At 41.4% G+C, this 22186-nt stretch overlaps 1 pseudogene; it reads right to left on the bottom strand.

The window, feature by feature from the left end:
* Positions 1-4206: 4206 nt before the first annotated feature.
* On the bottom strand, positions 4207-5459 carry LOC147420216 (GCN5-related N-acetyltransferase 4, chloroplastic-like; annotated as a pseudogene).
* Positions 5460-22186: the final 16727 nt, after the last annotated feature.

Below are 22186 nucleotides of genomic sequence, written 5' to 3'. Positions count from 1 at the left end.
TTTAAGATGTGTTGAGTGAAACTAGTGACTCATCTAGTGCTTTAAAGAGGTGAGGACCATTAGAGAGAAGTAGGTTCAAGGCTGATAATTGAGCATATCTTATGCTCATTTGACATGTAAGAAATAAAATGTGCAATGGCCTACTACCCAAAAAAAATTCCATGTTTAAGACTGAAATCAATTTACCTATAAAACTCCATGATGTTGAAAGGTCCCCAAACCGTCGACACTAGACTTGAGATGGAATCCTTGACAAGTTTCTAGGCCTGATAAAACTTAAATCTCTAAGTAGAAAAAATCTAGGGAATAGACCTTTACCATTGGCAATGGCTTGGGACTATAGCCCTGGCAAAAGACCTAGTCTTGTCTCGCAAGCAAAAACGGGACAAAATCTAAAAGACCTAAAAAAATCATTCGGCCCTACAACGTTTGCAAATGGGATAAGGAATCCTCTTCCAATGCTTTTTTTCCTGAGGGCACAGCCATTGGTAGACTCCTCTTTCATTGGAGAATTTTTCTAAATGTTAATGTGCGGGGATGGATAATTACCCGACTAATCAGGTCCACCCATCCATGATTGACAACCTCAATTAGTCCCCACTTACCACCCCACACTTACACATGCTTCTTTGTTTTCTAATTACTACCACATTCTTTTGACACTTAAAATAATGATTCATTTTAATTCCCAGTTACCATGACTCCTTAAAATAACTATTGAAAAATAGCATTGAAAAACATTCTTTAACAAACATCATCATAAAACTTAAGACAAGTTACGATCACTTAGAAATAATTCTTGAAGAACAAACCCGTACTCAATTTGTCTCAAGCGCACCTATACATGTATGAAAAACAACGGTACCCTTTCTTATTCATAGTCCGGGGTGAAAAAGACATCACTCAAAGTTTGAGGTGCCTATATGCCAAGCTAGTTACCTATACAATCAGGCGGTTTTTCTAGGATTAAAAAATGGTATCCTAAGATATATACAAATATACACACACACGGAGTAAAAAATCTTCGTACATGGGGATAACCAATTCATCAGTGGCTAAAAAGCCATCATTACTCATCACTTGAAATGAAAATATTCCAAAGAATTAGAGGTTTCCTAAGAGCTGTCTTAAGGATAATCAACCAAATTTTTCTTAGTCAGCCAGGCTAACCCAAATATTTCTTTCCTAGTTTATAAACAAATGTACGTTGTTTCTTGGAAGGTACCTTTCGTTTTTAGCTAGTTTAATAATTCCTACTTACCTTTCCACTTTTTTCACGTGTGCAATGTTATAACTTAAAAAGAACTTTGAGTTACTCGTGAACTTAATTTATAACCAAGACCCACCTTTGATTGATCAAGAATTTGTTGAAGCTCAGGGGCACGAACACTTTTGTCTATTGACATGTTGCTCAATCTCGCCTCGTGGTTGTGTGAGGCCCTAGCCCTCTTGGTGTTGCTATCATCCTCTTTGGGTTGTTGATTTGTACAAGTCCTTTTTGGAGACATTGTCTTTATCCTGATAAAAATTATGCTTAACCATTAGAGAAAGTATCAAAGCTCAACTTACCCTAGAATTTTCATAACGTATTTCTGTCAATTATCTTAATCTCACTTTTCTAAGAGCCCAAAGGTGTTCGTTGGATTATAGTATTAACATTGCTTTCATGTGAGATGATATCCTTCTTCTCAGGGATTCTGGCTACCTTATTTTAATATAGGAACCCACACCTAACTTTTGAATAATTAATTTGCTAGCTTTTCACTTTAATTTAAAGTTAAAAATAGTAACTTTTTGATATAGTGATTTTTAAACTAGCAAGATATCTTTATTCTAGCTTCCTTGTGAGTTTTTAAAGCTCTAGTAATTATCCTATATATTTTTGAGTTGACTTCCTACTTTTTCCCTTTAAAATATAGTAAGCTAGAGTGCTTCGTTAGCTATGTGCCATCGAACGGAGATCGAACAAAATATTAGAAACTGAGAGAGTGAGAGAGTGAGAGAGAGAGAGAAGAGAGAGAGGTTTCATGAAAGAGTGTTAGATGTTTTTAACTGAGAGTGTTTGGGATACCGATCGTCATGGTTTAGTGGTGTACCTCCGCATAAATTGGTTATCGATTGTAGTGCTTCAGAGGGGTACCTCGCCAAAAACCACAAGGAGTGTTAAGAGTTTTGTCAAGCTCAATGTTCATGATCATACAAGATGTCAATGTTATTAATTGTTTGTTGTTCCATTTTTATGTTTTTAAAAAAAGAAAACATTCAAGTCTCGTTGCATGGGGGAGTTTGCACAGTCCTCCCCAATTTGTATAATACGAGGGAACGTGCCATTCCCACGACAGCATGCAATTTTCAGTGTGTTCATTAACTGCATTCTCAGTATCAAAAATCAAAAAATGATAATGCTTACTCACCGCGATTGAATGTCTATCGGCAATGGACTTCCTTGCATCAACGATGTTGGGCATCTCCTGCACTTAACCCACTGTAAGAGACGACATCCCAGGGAGGATACCCTTAATGAAGATTCTGTGCTATTGTAAGAACACCACAATTTGTATATATATCGATCAAACCACCACCAAGCATGAAATCGTACTCCCAACAAACGTTGACTAGCGATCATATCGCAAATTCTAATATCTATGGTTGTGTACGTGATTGCATCTGTTGACCCGCATGCCTTCCAAATTCCTATGTAGACATAGTTTATTACGTCTGGATAGAGACCCTTCCTACGATCTTGTGGCGGCGTTCCGCACAACAAGCTTGCAGAAGGTCAATAGCCTTCAAGGTGCAATCATAGGTGAATGGATTTGTAGAAATGCCTTTCGTTTGCATCTGTTTCATGTTGTGTGTATTATGGGGAAAGTGCATTCCAATGCTTTGCATCCACTCAAAATATCGTAGAGCTTTCTGGCCCTGCTCTTGTTGCACACATCCCACAATCAGTGCATTCAAAGAGGCGACATTCCTGGCAAGAAGCTCCTCAAGGAGTTTTTGTGCTTTGTCAAGCGCACCACATCTGGCATACATATCGCCCAAGGCATTGCCAAGCACCACGTGACTAACAATATCAATCTCAGTTGTTGTGTCCATAAGAGCGTCGGGCATATCCTACAATCAGTGTGTTCCGAAAGACAACATCCCGCACCACATGTGGCATACATATCGACCAAGGCATTGCCAAGCATGGCAATTGTTGGCAACAACCCCTGACTAACAATATCATAGTGATTTTTTAGGCCGATATCAGCATCTTGATGCACGCTTATGTGATTGCATTTGGAGAGACGCCCTCACTTTGCATTCCCGTTGAAAGCAGCCAAGAGCTTTCTAGCCCTGCTCCTGTTGCATGTATCCTGCACTGAATGCATTCCAAGAGACAACATTCCGAATAGAAAGCTTCTCAGACACATATTTGTGCTTTCTCAAACACACCACATTTAGCATACATATCGACCAAGGTATTGACAAGCACGAAATCTTTCTAGCCCTGCTCTTATTGTGCGTAGAGCCACATGCCTTCAAGATGCATGCGCAGGTGATTGCATCTACTGAGAACAATCTAGAGCATCTTGAAATCACTACATTCCAAGAGTCCACACTCCGGAATCTGGCGCTACTATTGTTGTGCACATCCCCAATCAGTGCATTCCAAGAAGCGACATTCCAAACAAGAAGCTCCTCAAGCACTTTTTGTGCTTTTTGAAGTGCACCACATTTGGCATACATATCGACCAAGACAATGCCAAGCATGACATCTTTCTCAAGCGCACGAAATTTGACATACATATCAACCAAGATAGTGCCAAGCATGACAACTTTTTCCAGCAGACTCTGACAAACAACAAAATTGATTTTTGTGTCCATATCAGCATAACATCTTTTTGTGTCCATATCAGCATCTTGTGCCACATGCCTTCAAGATGCATGCATAGGTGATTTCATAGGCTCTCCCATGAATACACCCCATTTGCCACATGTCGTGCAACAATAAGTGCATACCAAGAGACCGCATCCCATCCCGTTCTTGGAGGCAGTTGGAGTACGTAGGTGATTGCATCTGGAGAGAGGCTCTTGCTTGGTATCTGTTGAAAATAGACTACGACCTTGCTACATGATGCACGCTAGTTGATTGCATTTGGAGTACGTAGGTGATTGCATCTGGAGAGAGGCCCTCGCTTGGCATCTGTTGAAAACAGACTACGACCTTGCTACACAATGCACGCCAGTTGACTTCCTTCTGGGCAGAAATTCTGCTAATGTGTCAACAATTAGAACCCCCAGAACACTGCTCAGCTCCAGACCAGCTAGAGGTTCATTCTCCAAAGGCTTCTCACGATGTCCCATGTCAAAATGCCAACAATCACTTACTGCACAACCAGGAAATTTCTTCGAGAACCTGGAGGCACCATCAAACCTCCGACCATTGCCACAACTCTGTACGCAAAGCTGCTAAATCCATGATCAAGATTTCATCGTAATAGTCACAGTTGAAAACAGACTATGACCTTGCTACACGATGCACGCCAGTTGACTTTCTTCTGGGCAAAAAGTCTGCTAATGTGTCAACAATTAGAACCCCCAGAACACTGCTCAGCTCCAGACCAGCTAGAGGTTCATTGTCCAAAGGCTTCTCACGATGTCCCAGGTCAAAATGCCAGCAATCACTTACTGCACAACCAGACAATTTCTTCGACAACATGGAGGCACCATCAAACCTCCAACCATTGCCACAACTCTGTACGCAAAGCTGCTGAATCCATGATCAAGATTTCAATGTAACAGTCACAGTTTGACGCGTCTATAGAAGCTTCTACCTGTCCAACCACATAAGTGCATCCATAGGAAAGGCGAGCTCCGGAAGGAAATCACCACAGTGTGTATCTGCAACCTCCCAGAATTCTGTAGTAGTCACAGTTTGACGCGTCTACAAAAGCTTCTACCTGTCCAACCACATAAGTGCATCCATAGGAAAGACCAGCTCCGGAAGGAAACCACCACAATGTGTATCTGCAACCTCCCAAAAGTCTGCAATAGTTGCCTCTCTCACTGCAATTTGAAGAGGATGCTCCGTATCATATGGCATAGTATTGCTGATGGCAGCTGCAGGTGGACCATGCGAGATCATCTCGACCAAGTTGCTGGTCGTGGTGAAGCCTCCATGGCTCCTGCTAAACCCTGTTCAAATCACTGGCGCTTAGCAGGTGGGTGGGCATCGGTGGGTGGGTGTGTGTGTGTGTGTGTGTGTGTGTGTGTGTGTGTGTGTGAGAGAGAGAGAGAGAGAGAGAGAGTACTCGAATAGAAGCGCGCAGAAGGGCTACTCAAGGGGAGATGAAAATCGGCATTCTCCATCGCCATCACTACCAGCATATACATAATTGAATATATACCTGTGATCATCAGGTTGTCCTTTGATCAACATCCTTGTGGCTATGATTGCTTCTATATCATCCTCTTTGTCTCTTTTATACCTTCTCTTATGTCAATTATGTCTACCGCGATCTTTGTCTACTGCAATCTCCATCATCATCTCTTCTGCTGCTATGACTTCTGCCATCATGTCGACTGTCAATGTATACTTCTGTTATCATGTCCATCACCACTGCTTCAGTTGTTGTTCCTCTTCTTTTTTCGCTTAGCCTCATGCTCAAGCACCTTTTGCCTATCCAGTGCAAGATGAGCCCTGTTACCTATGGGCAGTCTCGGAGCAAAACAATTGCCTCGTGTGAGGTTTGTTGTGCTGTGCGCGTTGTGCTGTTTGTTTCGCACGACAATCAAATCTACAAGCTTTGCTTGAGCGCAGCCATTAAAAGAGGGAAATTGTTGGTTATAATTGAGTTAAAAGCATCGCTACAATAGGCATAGCTGTAAAGCGCTGTTTTTGGTCGGCAGGGGCCGGGCAATGGAGGCAGATCCGGAGCCAAAGGGCATCCTAGGAGCAGATTAGAGAGAAAGACGCGATGGGTAGAGACAAAGCCAGGGTCTCTCTCTCTCTCTCATTCATCTGTGTGCAGTAGATCATGTATTGCACTGCGAGAGAAGAAAGTGATGGAGCAACATCGTTTGCATTGGGTGCTCCCTTGCAGTTTGAGGCAGCAAGGCATGGCGAACAGGCAGGGCTACGGAGCAAGGGAAAGGGACGGGACAGGAGAACGTGCCGACGGCGAGGGATAAACCCCAAGATGAGAGAGAGAGAGAGAGAGAGAGAGAGAGAGAGAGAGATTGTTTTGACGCGCTGATGATGCTGAGGGGTGGGTGCCATCGTTTCCACCTCTGCGCTCGTTCCCGTGGAAGCACAAGAGGGAGTAAGTGTGCCAAAAAGACATGGTGTGTCTGCGGGGGGAGAGAGAGAGAGAGAGAGAGTAACGTTTGCAGGTGATGCATGCAGCGAGCTCTACAAAGGAGGGCAACCGAGCACCTTGCACGCGAAGCGCCAAAAAGACATGGAGAGAGAGAGAGAGAGAGAGAGAGAGAGAGAGAGAGAGAGAGAACAACGTTTGGAGGTGATGCACGCAGCGAGCTCTGCAAAGGAGGGCAGCCAAGAACCTTGCAGGCGAAGCTTTTGGAAGCAACGGGTAGGAATCCGGAAAAAAAAAGCTTGTGAATCAGCCACGTGGATGAACGTGCATCCAGATTTGCTATTTTGCCCACTACGTTAACGAAGTAAAAATGACTTTTTTCTAGCTTAATAATCATTAAAGTAATCATCTAATGGAGATATATTTATTCTAGCTTTCTTATGAACTCATATACCTCTAAAACTATCCTAGATATTTCTTAGTGAATTTGCTAATTATCCCCTTTACTTTTTTGCCAAAAATAAAGAATTTAAGCAATATTAATTAGCAAAGTTTGTTAACTAATTATGAGATGGTTACCATGAGTTTCTATAACTTAAATCTACCTTTAGAAATTATCTTCGTAAATTCTAAATGGATTTACTAATTATCTTACTTAATTTTCTATTAAAATTAGATAATTTAAGTAATAGTAATTATCAAAACTAATTAACTAATCATGAGATAATTATCACAAATTTCTAATTGAAAATGTGAAGCCTATGGCCTATTTATAAGTTTTCTTGGCACACAAGGCCCGCTATTGGCAGTTTCTTGTGCTCCAGAGGATGCCCCATGCTGCTAAATTTGACCTGACTTGCCCCACCTTAATTTCAAATCTGCTATCTTCGGGTCAATTATCTGCTTTAACAAGAATTATCTGGTTCATTTGGGAAAATATATAGTAGGCCACGTGAGAGTCATGTGTTTTAATAATTACTAAAAGTATTCAATTAATTTTATAAATTAAAGTAGTTGTAAAAACTTCCAATTAGGATTTGGGGTTTGGTTTTTGTCCGAATTTGATTCAAAGATTTTTGGTTGAAGTTGTGCTTATGATTCTAGAAATACCAATTTTTGCTATTTATGGAAAAAAATTCATTGATTTTCAAAATTCTAAACACTTTAATTGACTTGGTAAACCTTTTCATTATTATAGAAACTGAAAACCTTATAAATGCAATCATCAAGACTCAACAATCCTAACCTTGAAAAGAAAAAGACTTGAGTGACCCTCACTATAGCCAAGCAACACGAAGAAGAGGCAAACAAGGATTTCCATAGAATCTGAATTTTCTTCAACTTATATGAGTATTCACTATTGTCTTGTGTGAAAAGATCAAATGTTTCTAAAGGAAGTCCAAGCATACATTTGTAATGTTGGAATTACGGTTGCAAGGATGCACACATATCTTGGAGAGAATGAAGAAGCTCAAGGCACACAACAGAGGGTGTATTGCTTAGTGCGCAAATAGAAAGATAATTTAACCCTAAAGTGATGGGCGTATATACAATGTATGAGGGAAAAAGTGCCCCAATGGTCCTAAGTGTGTTCATACTCATCATGAGAGTGATGCACTGAACAAGAGCTAACAAATAATCTATAGGGGAGTGCCATGCCCTAATAAGGACATGATCAATCCACAAAGAGAAGCAAGGCAAAGGATTCATGGAAAGCTTTGAATTTCTCACAAGGCAATGTCTTTGTAAACAAATCTACAAGGTTGTCTTGCGCTCGCATGTAATCCACAATCTTTCTTGTTGTGAGTATGTTCCTAACATATTGATAATGCATCTCGATGTACTTTGTGTGAGCATGTAAAACTAGATTCCTCATAATTACCAAGGTACTCTGACTATCAGTGTAGATGATGTCGCAAACACCCAAATCAACCATAAGATGTTTGAGCCATGCACACAACCACGATATGCATGAACCGTTGAGCATGAAACAAAAACTACTTATGGACACTCGTGTGTCATAACAACCATCCCAATTTGAATCCAAAAAAGCATGCAAATCTAGGGGCAATGATGTTAAGAAATATGACGTAGCTAAGTAGATAATTGAGTAGATTACTTAATGGAGAGAGATAATTTTCACATACAAGAGATTATAGAGTAGAGAGAGAGAGAGAGAGAGAGAGTACACACGATTTACGTGGTTCACCCAATGTGGGCTACATCCACGGGAAAGCAGCCACTTAATAGCTTTAGTATTTCAAACAAGAAGTAGGTTACAAAGGGATTATACCCTTAATAGAGCTCCCGCCTTGCTTCACTCTCACCACCTCACACCCACCTTGTTGCATCAACTTCACACTATCGAATGTGTGTAGAAATGGCCTTCTTTTATAGGCCAAAAGGGCTACCCTCTCTCATGAGAGGCAGCCATGTGTAGCCGCCCTTGTGTAGATAAGTCCAAGTCGGACCCTCCAATCCGCCCATGTGTGGCCGCCCTTGAGAAGACAAGTCCTCCTTTGAAATCGGCCACCGACCATTGACTTCCGACCACCGGCCATCGGCCATTGACTACTAGCCGCCGCCAACCGGCCAACCAACCGGTCGTTTTTCGACCACTTTTCGTCCGCCGTCAGGCCATAATATTCCGGCGAAAAGGAATATTCCAGTGGGCGTGAAAATTTTGGTTTCCGACGAGTGATTTTATTTTCCAGCGAGTTATTTTTCTTCACGCACGATGGCTTCTCCTCATGATGGGGGCCTTACAAATGTGTGTTTTTAACACAAAAAATTACAAGGGGTAAATCAGGCTCCATACTTAACAATCTCCCACTTGGAGACTGATCTCCAAACCAAACCTGTGACTGCTTTCCATCCTGGCTTCTTATCCTTGAATGACGATTGAAGATGAGCAAAAGCTCAACTTCTCCTTGTTGACCACCTTTGTAAACATGTCTGCAAGACTTTCACTTGTATGCACCTTTCCTAGCTTTAGTTGTCCCTCTTCCAAAAGAGTGTGTATGAAGTGATATCTCACCTCAATGTGCTTTGTCCTTGAATGAAAGGCTGAGTTCTTTGCAAGATGGATAGCGCTTTGGCTATCACTGTACCAGACACAATTGTCTTGTTTGAATCCAAGCTCTTCTAAGAATTTGTGAGGCCACATAATTTCTTTACTTGCCTCCGTCATTGCTACATACTGTGCTTCCATGGTAGAAAGTGAGACCACTTTTTGCAGCTTTGAAGCTCAGCTTATTGTTGTGCCTCCAACCATGAAGACATAGCCATTAGTGCTTCTTCGAGTATCTTTGTCACCTGCCATATCTGCATCAACATACCCTTCTAGAAAAATATCAGTTCCTCCAAAGTACAAAGCATTTGTTGTTGTCCCTTTTAGATACCTAAGTATCCACTTCACAGCTTGCCAGTGCTCTTTACTTGGGTTGTCCATGAACCTACTTACAACTCCCACTGCATGTGCAATGTCTGGCCTTGCCCAGATCATAGCATACATACGAGAACCTATCGTTGCAGCATATGGAACTTTAGACATATAGGCTATCTCCTCTCGTGTCTTTGGACACATATCTTTGGTTAGTTTAAAGTGACTAGCCAAAGGTGTAGAAATTGTTTTTGCATTTTGCATTGCAAACCTTTATAGTACCTTCTTGATGTTATCCTCTTGAGATAGCTTTATTGTCTTCTTCGTCCTGTCACTTGATATCTTCATACCAAGTATCCTCTTTGAAGCACCTAAATCTTTCATTGAAAAAGATTTAGACAGCTCCTCTTTTAGGTCTTTGATGTCCTGCATGTTAGCACTTGCAATCAGCATGTCATCAGCATACAACATTAGGATGATGAACTTCCCATCTCCCATATTCTTCGTGTAGACACAATGATCCGAGTTGCATCTTGTGAATCCATGATCCAACATCCATCGATCGAACTTCAAGTACCATTGTCTTGATGCTTGCTTTAAACCATACAAGCTCTTCTTTAATCTGCAAACCATTTTCTCCTTACCTTTTACTTCATACCCCTTTGGTTGAAGCATGTAAATTTCCTCCTCTAAGTCACCGTGAGGGAATGCCGTATTTACATCCATTTGCTCAGTATTTAGATCATGAGCAGCCACAAGGCTTAAGACAAGCCTAATTGAGTTCATTTTTACAATAGGAGAAAATATTTCATTGAAGTCAATACCTTTCTTTTGAGAAAACCCTTTTACCACAAGCCTAGACTTGTACCTTTTCTTCCCACCTTCTTCTTCCTTCAGCTTATACACCCATTTGTTCTAAGTGCTCGCTTACCTTTAGGCAACTCAACCAAGTCCCATGTTTGGTTGCGATGTAATGAGTCCATCTCCACTTGCATACTTTTCATCCATTCTTCTTTGGATTTGTGATGCATAATTTCTTCATATGATTCCGACTCTCTAGAATCTGAGATCAAGAGATGGTTCAAGGAAGGAACGAACCTTTCTGGAGGTCTACTTGATCTTGTAGATCTTCAAGGAATAGGTTGAGGCTCCTCATTTGGTTGACGTTGCTGCACGTTGTCACCGTTTGCAGTCCTTGAGTCTTCACCGTCCTCAAGCTCCATGTACTCATCACTTGTTTCTTTTGTTTGTTTTCTTTTCAAGTAATCTTTGTACATATTTTGTTCGTTAAAAATTACATCCATACTCCTTAAGATTTTACCAACTTCAGGATTCCATAGGCGATACCCAAAGTCACCTTCTCCATAGCCAATGAAGAAACACTTTTTGGACTTTGCATCTAGCTTTGATGTTAGGCTTCTATCTATGTGCATGAAAGCCTCACATCCAAACACTTTGAAAAATGCATAATTCACCGGTTTACCTGTCCATGCCTCTTCTGGAACTCCCCCATCCAATGCTGTTGAGGGTGACCGGTTGATTAAGTACACATACCTACTTACAGCTTCCGCCCAAAGCTCAAGCAGTAGGCCTGCATGTAGCCGCATGCTTTGTGCTCACTCCATGATTGTTTGGTTCATCCTTTCGGAATGCCATTTTGTTGAGGTGTCCTTGGGGTTGTTCTTTGCCTCTGAATGCCATTGCTAGTACAAAAGCTTTCAAAAGCTTGGTTGCAATATCTGCCTCCATTGTTGGATCTGAGGCATTTAACCTTAGTACCTGTTTCATTCTCCACAAAGGCTTTCCACCTTTGAAATATGGAAAACACATTGGATTTATTCTTCATTACATAAACCCATGTTTTCCTAATCGCATTGTCTATAATGTTACATAGTACAATGAGCCACCAAGTGATGGTGTACTTGCATGACCCCAAACGTCAAAATGAACCAACTCAAGTTTTTTATTTTTTCTTTCATTTCTTGATTTTTGAAATTTTACCCTCTTTTGTTTACCATAAACACGGTCTTCAGAGAACTCTAAATCCACTTCTTTCAAACCTGGTAGAAGCTTCTTTGTTTGAAGGATTTGCATTCCTTTGGCACTCATATGCCCAAGCTGGTAGTGCCACACCGCACTATCGACTTCTTTAGTTGTTGCACAAGCTGAAGGTTGTGTGCTAACAGTACACAAGTAAAGTGTACCAACCTTTTATCCCTTGGAAACCACCAAAGATCCCTTTGAGATCTTCCACTGTTTGCTTTCGAATGCAATGTTGTGACGTTCATCATCCAATTATCCTGTAGAGATAAACTTTTTGCGAAGAGAAGGAACATGCCTAACATCTTTAAGCTTCCATTTATTTCCGTTAGCAGTTTTGACACAAATTGTACCTTTGCCGACAATTTCACAAGCTTCATCATCTCCCAAGTATACATACCCAAAATTACCTTTGGTGTAATCTTGGAAATGTTGCTTGTGTGGTGTCACATGGAATGAAGCCCCGGAATCTACTATCTAGGAATTAGACACATTGTCTAATGAGAGAATTAGAGCATCATGCTCTACTTTACCTGCCACATTGGCCTCCGATGTTGGCTTGTTGTCTTGAGACTCTGACTCCTTCTTCTTCTTGGACCAGTACTCCTTCTTGACGTGGCCCTTCTTGCCGCAGTTCCAACATTCAAGAATTGACTTTGTGCGTGACTTTCTCCACCTTAAGCGATCACGACCCTTTTGGTTTTTGAACCTCTCCTTAGGCCTTCCTCTTGTTTCAACTGACAGTGCAACACTTGATGATTCTCCTGTGCTTCTCCTTTGCATTTCCTCGCTTAGGAGAACACCCACAACATCATCAAACTTAAGAGTATTTGTGCCAATAACAGAATTACTTACAGCCATCACAAGGCTATCCCAACTATTCGGTAGAGACGATAGTATAAGGAGAGCTCACACTTCATCGTCAAAATTTATTTTCACCAATCGAAGCTGACTTATGTTTGTGTTAAAGTCATTTAGGTGTTCTACAACTGAACCTTTATCTGCCATCTTTAGATTGAATAAGTGCTTCATGAGAAATACCTTATTGGATGCCGATGGTTTCTCGTAAAAGTCATCAAGTGACTTCATCAAGTCCTTCGTGGTCTTCATCTCCAAAACATTGAAGGCCACTATTGATGCCAAGCTTAACCGGATTGTTCCCAGTGCCTTTTGGTCAATGACAATCCATGCTTCATCTGCCATCATTGCGGACTTCTTTGCAAGACCACCTAGTGGCAAATAGAGGTCCTTCTCGTAGAGATAGTCTTCAATCAACATCTTTCAATGTTGGTAGTTTTTGCCGTTGAACTTCTCAATCTTGAGTTTCCCTTCCTCCGCCATTACTCCCACTCAATTCAAGGAATCCTTTCCTTGAGATACTTTAGCTATGAGCAAACCTTGCTTTGATACCAGTTGTTAGGAAATATGACGTAGCTAAGTAGATAATTGAGTAGATTACTTAATGGAGAGAGATAATTTTCACACGCAAGAGATTATAGATTAGAGAGAGAGAGAGAGAGAGAGAGAGAGAGAGAGAGAGAGAGAGAGAGAGAGAGAGAGTATACACACGATATACGTGGTTCACCCAGTGTGAGCTACATCCATGGGAAAGCAGCCACTTAATGGCTTTAGTACTTCAAACAAGAAGTAGGTTACAAAGGGATTATACCCTTAATAGAGCTCCCGCATTGCTTTACTCTGACCACCTCACACCCACCTTGTTGCATCAACTTCACACTATGGAATGTGTGTAGAAATGGCCTTCTTTTATAGGCCAAAAGGGCTACCCTCTCTCATGAGAGGCAGCCATGTGTAGCCACACTTGTGTAGATAAGTCCAAGTCGGACCCTCCAATCCGCCCATGTGTGGCCGCCTTGAGAAGACAAGTCCTCCTTTGAAATCGACCACCGACCATTGAATTTGTCCACCGGGCACCGGGCACTGGCCATTGACTTCCGACCACCGGCCACCGGACATTGACTACCGGCAACCGGCCAACCGATCATTGACTACCGGCAACCAGCCAACCGGCCAACCGATCGATCATTTTCCGACCACTTTCCGGTCGCCGACTGGTGATAATATTTTGGCGAAAAGGAATATTCGGACAAAGCTAGTCTCGAGCTTAGGCTTGAGACTAGGCGTGAAAATTTTGGTTTCTGACTAGTGATTTTATTTTCCAGCGAGTTATTTTTCTTCACGCACGATGGCTTCTCCTCATAATGGGGGCCTTACAAATGTGTGTTTTTAACACATAAAATTACAAAGGGGTAAATCAGTTTCCATACTTAACAAATGATTCTTCCTTGGGATAAAACAACCCAAGATGTAAACTGCCACTCAAATAGCAAAAGACACTTTTAATAGCCTGCTAATGCTTAGACCTTGGGCTATGTATAAATACTATAAACTAAATATCCAGCCTTGTATTGCATGCATAAATGAGGTATCCAAAAACAATTTGATAAAGAGTCTCATCTACAAGATCTCGAACATCATGAAGACTCAATTTCAAACGTGTTTCCATTGGACTAGCTATAGGTTTGTAGTCCTCAAGTCCAAACTTACATAGTAAAGTTTCTATGTATCTTACTTGACAGAATTGAATACCTCCATCACATTGTTTAAATTGTATGTTCAATAAGGATCCAAAATCCCCGAGGATTTCACCATGAATGTAGCATTCAATTCAACCATGAATTTAGCAATTAATGTGTATCTCATTTGGACCAGTAATAAAAAAAATCATCTACATACAACATGAAAATGAGATATACATCACCCTTGTGTTTGACATACAAAGTGATTTCAATTGGACTATTATGAAAGCCTTGTTCAACCAAATGAGCATCAGCTTCCTCATGCCAAGCACAAGAAGACTGCTTGAATCCATAAAAAGCTTCCTTGCATTTGTACACTTTCTTTTCTTGTCCTTTATTAACAAAACCATGAGGCGACCTTACATATAACTCCTAAAATATAGCCATTCAAGAAAGAAGTAACAATTAGTGATTGATATACATTCCATCCAAAGTGAGCTGCCAATGCACAAAGTACTCATACAACAAGTGGGAACAAAAGTCTCTTTATAGTCAATGTCTTTCTATTGTGCATAACATTGATGGAGCAAAAGACACCGTGCACATACTCACACACCCTTACACCTTTAAGCAACACAAGTAATTACCTTAATTTCATCACTTCACACAAAACCACTCAAGAGCTCAATGAAAATCATTCACCCAACTCAATTTGAAGTCCAAACATCTCAAACTACAAGCCCTTGCCTACCCGCAAACACTACGTAGTGAGTCGAGTTGATCAAAGATTGGAATCACAGTTGATGGCCACCAAAAGACACAAAAAGGACCATAAAAAACAAAAAAGAAACTAGCCACAAAATGCCTCTTAAAAAACATCACAAAAGCTTCACCAAACTCCACTCTGTTGGACACTTTGGTGTAACCTCAACCCTAACGGGCACTGATATAGGGTCAAATTGTCATGTAGAAAGCTACACCTTCTTCCCTCAATAGAATCCCTGCTTCCTCTTACAAACAGAGAGGTGAAAGTGATGATATTTGATCAACCAAGCACACCGCCAGCTTGGACACTCATAGTATCATAATGATGTGGCAAAAATAAGCCTTTTCACACATTTTTGACCCATTTTTTTCCACCTTTTTAGAGCCATTTTGGCTAGTTTTCACCCTTGAGCTCGATGGACATTTTTAATGGGAAAAATGCCAAATGGAATCCAAAATCCTCTAGATTTTGTAGTAATGATCCTTGATACTCAAAATTTATTTCCATACACCAAAATTTTATTTTTGACCACTTCTAAGGCGGTTTATGTATCACTGCGTATTAGGTGCTATAAATAGATAGTTACCACACATGTCAAACTTTCAAGGCAAGATGAGCATACCCACACTTACGACTTGAATTATCTACATTCTAGAAAGATTGAAAGAACACCTTAGAGCCAAAAGAAGCCATTTGGCACACCACATCCAAGGCTCTGACACCCTGGCGTGGTATGTGCATGTGCGTGACTGCCAACACACAAACTTGACTATTTACATTGTGTACATGTTCCATCATATTTGAAACCAAATATCACATTGAAAATCTTACAATGATTGCATTTACATTTTTATTTACACATTTCCATGCATCAAACAATGACATAAAACCTCAACAGTGACCCCAAAGTTCCTCTTGAGTCATATGGAAACTCATCAACTTGCATATCACCACGTAAGTATCCAAGCATGCCACCCATATCAAAGGGAAAAGCATCTAATTTCTAGCTACAACGCTACCACCCACCTAGATCCCAAGCAAGATATGAATCTTCTTCTACATGGTTGGTACACATTATCTCATACCATAAGCCATCACGATCAATTGGGGCCATAACTACTTCATGATGCACCTCATGTCTAAATCTCATTTCATTAATAGCCATAACTTTCACATCATCTTGATGATTCATCAATTTCTCTTCGTTCACTTGCATAAAAGAGACCATCACTCCAATCACTAGTAGTTCCATTTAGAAATTAAAAAGGCACCTCAAGAACACTACCACTAGTATCTTCTTCTCTTGCATATGTGTTTTTCCACTTGAAAAGATGGAGACATGCATACGAAGCCACACAAGACATCATGACAAGTCTTCATCATGCCAACCTACCCCAAGACTTGCTAATTGCCAATCAAGATCTTTGTAGATAAAAGGATATGACCCAAAGATATGGCAAAGCACCTGAAATACATCCATAAGGTCATTGTGCAAGCAAAAGATCACTTTAACTTCTTTTTCTACCACATCCTTAAGATGTTTATGATGAACAACCATAGGGCAGGTACCGCTACCGACATCCCTTGGAGATGGCCCTAGCATCAAAGCCTTGCATATATAGTTTTAATTACCATTGCATTCATGATACAATACCTTTGCATCACAAACACTAGAGGGTTGCCTAACCCTCAGCTCTGGTAAAGCACATGTAATAGAGGTCAAAGCAACTAACATAATGTCACTCTCTCCTACATCATCTTCATTTGGTGTAGAAAATACTTGACCATGGCACATCATCTTATCTTCTTGGCCATTGCTAACCTTCTCGACGGTCTGAGGCAGCTTGAATGCCAATTTTTTGCAATGGGACCCTTAGCAAACCCAATGACAAAAAGTTGGCAATTGTGCAATGCCATACCAATGAGACGACAACAAATGGCCATGACACTTTTCAAGGGCTTGAAAAAGAATCCTAAGCCCCATCCCATGGCCATTGCTAAATACCTCGATGGTCGGGAGCAGCTCAAACTCTAACCTTTTGCCATTGGCAAGACCAATTGCAAAAATTGGCGATTGTATAATGTCACACTGACGAGATGATAGTGAATGGTCATGTGTCATAAAATCTAATATCTAACCAACCCAAATGATCTTCTCATATTAAACTAATCATTTAATGTGGGAGAATAAACGGGAACAAGGGTTAGAATATAGACATGTGCTTATGGATCTATCGCAACACGGGGCCAAGGTTAAAGGGATCCAAATGAGAGATGGATTGTCAAAGAGAAAGTCTAGATAATGGAGCTTAAATACCTTAGGGTTAGCTTCATTATAGTCCTCTAGAGAAAGCAAAAGGGAGCCATTACAAGCAATGAATTATAACTCCCAAGATTCAATACTTTTTGTTATCAAAAAATATGCGAGAGAAAGAAAGAGAGAACAACGAGAGCATAAACACATGAACGTTGAGCGAGGACATCATGTCGTCGACAATGAGGAGAAAAAAAAAATTCCTCTGAGATTGTGAGAGCTTTCAAGAGTAAGCTTGAAGGTTTTAGTACAGAAGCAAAGTGGAAAATTTGGAATCTTGTTGCTCAACACCGGCTTATTCGACGAATCCATGATTAATCTTTAGTGGAGGAGGCTGATGTACAATGCACAATTGTCTACAATGTCCGCAACACATTGGCTACCATCAAGCAATCAGGTTCTAGCGAGGAGTTGTTTTTGAAGAATGCAACATTGCAAATGGCATTGAATTCAAAGGAAAACATTCCGGTTGCAAAATTCTCCAGGGTCCTAAAAGTGTACCGTCGCACCTTGTTCAAGGCAAAATCATGACGAGTGAAGCATGGTATCAATGGTCGATTGTTTTCATTGGCTATATGTCACAAGCAACACTGTCATAGCCCTATCACAGATGAAATTAAGGAATTGATCTACACATTTTTGAGAGAGGAGACTCACCTTTCACCCAACAAGAAGGATGTTTGTCAAAAGAGAGTGGGGAGGAAAAGCTACATAAAACACCTTGTGCACCTCCTAGACGAGCCTCACGGATCAATCAAATACTTATGCCATAACTTATGCATTCTATGTAACTTGTATATGCTGATCAATAGCATACCCATCTATAGACTGATACTAGTAACCACATTGTACATAATACTCAAAATGCTTGTTAACGCACTAAGTAAGATAGATAGCATGCCAAGTATGCTAGTTAGCATACTTGGTATGCTGGTACACACTATATATGCTTGTCAACATACAATATAAGATTAGCTCTGTTGTGTGTGTGTGTGTGTGTGTGTGTGAGTGAGAGAGAGAGAGAGAGAGAGAGAGAGAGAGAGAGAGAGAGAGAGAGAGAGAGAAGAGACACACCATGTACTCTCCCAAAGACTGATTCATATTGAGGACAAGATGCATATATATATAGGTGAGACCAAGTTGAGTAGAGTGAGTCATATATAGCTCCAACACCCCCACTCAAACAAAGATCTCTAGCTTTGGATGAAAAAACCCTCGGAGAGTATAAGGGTAAAACCCAAGCCCCTATAAAAATGTGAAAATATGGAACCAATTATAGTGATATGAAAGTGCTTTGTGTATCCATGACAAATATATAACTGACCAAGAGGTCACACTGTGCAAATGTGGAGTGTGCACAGTGCATGGTACCTATATGATTACAATGTCATATATACCAAGCTACCATAATAGTAGAGAGGTTAATCTATAAAAAGTGAGGCTAAAACAAATCCAAGCTCCAAGCACAAGAGTATGAAGCATGACTCGTTGAGGCCTTTGGTAAGAATATCTACAATCATATGTTCTCTTGGACAATGTTTAATCATGATAGTGCCTTTGCGCACTTCATATTATCGGACATAATGATAATGCATACCAATATGCTTTGACTTCTTACGTTCAACGTAATCTTTTGCAAGAATAATAGCACTCTGATTATCGCACTTCAAAGGCGTGCTAGAAAGAGGAGAATGACCAATATCAACCAACATTTGTCAAAGCAACATCAATGCACAAGCTGCAAGTGATGTGGCAACATATTCAGACTCGGTTGTAGAAACTGCAACACATTTTTGTTTCTTACTAGTCCAAGAAACATGACAGCCATTAATAAAGAAGCAATTGCCGCTAGTAGATCGCATAGATAAATGCGAGCTCGCCTAATCTACATATGTGATACAAAAGAGAGAGAGATTGCATAGAGTTTGACGATGTCGATTGCCGTAGATAGACCAAACCTTTTTTTTTTTTTTTGCATTCATGAGATGCTATTTAGCATCTTGCAGTTGTTTTTTGAGATGATCACCAGAAACCTTTATGCGTTTGCAAATCCTCAAGGCCAAAATATGGCAGGCTTTCTACCCCTTGGTGAGTGTTGTGACAAGGGGTGTCACCCTGGTAGCTTTGGCAATATTCGTAGCCACTTGGCCTGAGTAGTCCTCCTTCATTTCAACAGACCCCCCTCAGTGTTTTGACATGAACGATGGGAATTATGCATCCTCCACTTTTTGATGTGGACCTTGTAGTAACCTTTTAAGGTCCTACAAATTCTGGACATCAAACTCAGCCCAATTGAACTGCATGGTTGAATTGCTTGCAATTGTCATCGAATTGAATTCTTTTACAAAGCCCTTCGTGAATGCATAGTTAATCTCCATGTTGGTCGGGACCTTCTGGTACACCCTGGAGTGCATTTGCATCACCTGGTCATACATATCGCTATGGATGCAATTGTATTTAATGCGATATCGATTGCAATACTTCGGCTCTCTAAAAACATTGAACCACTTCATATCAATGATTTTGTCCCACTTCACCAATTTGGGGTTGGCACCATCCATGGAGAGGCCATGAATAACATTGCAATCTTCTGCTATAAAACACTTTTTTTTTTGCACTGGTATATTGAGCTTGGGAGCTTTCCATCCGCTTGCTCACCCCCAATGGCACAAGATAATATGATGCAAGTCTATCCATGGCAAAGAGAAAATTTTCTATTTATTGGAAAATGATATGTATCTCACATTTCATGCATACAGAAGATACTGAAATACAGAGAAACAATTAATACCTTACAGAGCTTCTTTAAGTAACCCCACTAGAAAAGAACTCTCACTAAGAGAGAGAGAGAGAGAGAGAGAGAGAGAGAGGGGGGGGGGGGGGGCGGGGAAGGGGAGGGGGAGGGGGTGATAGAGAGAGAAGGGGTGAGGGGAGAAAGAGAGAGAGAGAGAAGGGGGGGGGGGGGAGAGGGTAGGGGGTGACACACACACACACACACACACACACACACAAGGAGGAGGAGGTTCTTTGCTACTCCACTGGAGGGAGGGGCGGCAATGGGCTATGGTTGTAGGATTAGGAACGGCACATATGGTGGTAGTAAGTTAGCACCACTAACCACCAGTGGTGGGCTAAGTTGGTGGTGGCAATGGGTACTAAGGGGAGGCAATGGGAGGTAGTGGTGGTGGGATGAAAAAAAAAAAAGCTCGCTCCATAACTGTCCCCGCCCATCTCTCTCTCTCTCTCTTTCCCTCCCTCCATATCTTCCCTCTCTCTCTCTCTCTCTCTCTCTCTCTCTCAACCCTAACCTCTGATGGTACTCTCTAAATATTCTAGCTGCAATCTCTAACTAATGTGATGATGTGCACATCTTTTGAATAACACATCATAATCCATGGGATAGATGAGTGTTCATGTAGGCAAGTATGATCACAAAACCATCCTCTGTAAGCTCAAAAAGATGCTCTCTATAGAAAGACATCTTCGTGCCAAGCACACGCATAGGCCGTATCCATGTCCTCCTAGTGTCTAATTGAATCAAGTCGTGTCTAATGAGCTGCGTGATCTCGGTTTGTGTAAGAGACAAGGAGGGTGCGTCTAGTGTATAATTGGAAAGGGGGTAATCTATCCATGTCAAAGAGAGAGAGAGAGAGAGAGAGAGAGAGAGAGAGAGAGAGGCATGAGTATAGAGTGATAGGAAAAGAGAGAGGAAGAAGGGAGTGGAGGACCTTGTGGAAGGGAGGCGGGTTGTTGGAGGAGAAGATGGAGGAAGGGAAGGCAGTCATAGGAGTAGATGGAGAGAGGAAGTGGAGGATGTTGGAGGAGGAGATTGAGGAGGAGGAGCAAGGGAAGAGGAGGAAGCACATGGGCGGCGAGAGGAGGAAGGGACGGCGGTCCTAAAAAAAAAAAAAGCTCACTCCGTTGAGCTCGCTCGAAGACCTAACTCATCCCCATGTATTCTTGTCACTAAGGCCTGGCATAATCTATCAAAACCACTTCATGCTCATAAACCAAAATTCCAATCACATGGGTAAGCACTCCCCTTGCTTCTTGTAGAGTCTGCGCTCGCTCATTATTAGCACAAAGTCTGTTCCAATGGGGCTACAAAGGGCGACTAGGGTACAGGTTGTTAAGGCGTCCCCCCTCTCTCTCTCTCTATCTTTCTCTCTCTCTCTCCGACATGCCACTCATCCCTTGGACAAGTTGGATGCCATGTTGACAAGGAGGCAGTGGTATAGACGTGGAGCTTGTCCAATCTTGGTGCACCTTTGAAAGCCACTTGTTGGCACTGCCTGCTTGCAAGAAGTGATATAGGCGTGGTGCTTATCAAAATTGTGCACACATTTGTAGGCATTCTTTTAGGCTTTTTAGTCTACTTTTTAGGCTTACTCATAAAAATACGTATCTTTGTCTCTCTATCTCTCTCTCATTTGCTCTGTCAAGAGATCACTCTCTCTCTCTCTCTCTCTCTCTCTCTCTCTCTCTCTCTCTCTCAAAGTAGTCAAAAGCAGTGTTCTGAAAACTTTCCCAATCCTCGGCGTCGGCCCAACCTCCCTCTGCTTGCAGAGCATAGGCCACGAGCACCTCTTTGAGCTCCCTCTCAGCCTATGCACAGGCAGCTCTTTGAAGCCGTGCCCAACCATCTTGCCCTCCCTTTGCACTGCTCAAGTTGCCCCTCTCTATTTCTCTCTGATTCTTACAAGTTGGCCACCCCTTCTCCAGGTGCAAGCTAATAGCCTCTCTATTCTCTCTCTCTCTCTCTCTCTCTCTCTCTCAGCAGGCAGTGCCGCCGTCTGCGCGTTAGTGTCGGCCTTGTTTCCAAGCATTTCGTGTTTTAAT

Source organism: Adiantum capillus-veneris, chromosome 28, assembly GCF_014529385.1.
Source record: "Adiantum capillus-veneris isolate H3 chromosome 28, ASM1452938v2, whole genome shotgun sequence".
NCBI classification, from domain to species: Eukaryota; Viridiplantae; Streptophyta; class Polypodiopsida; order Polypodiales; family Pteridaceae; genus Adiantum; species Adiantum capillus-veneris.
The sequence above is the reverse complement of the archived record's forward strand: the minus strand, read 5'-3'. Positions and strand labels throughout refer to the sequence as shown.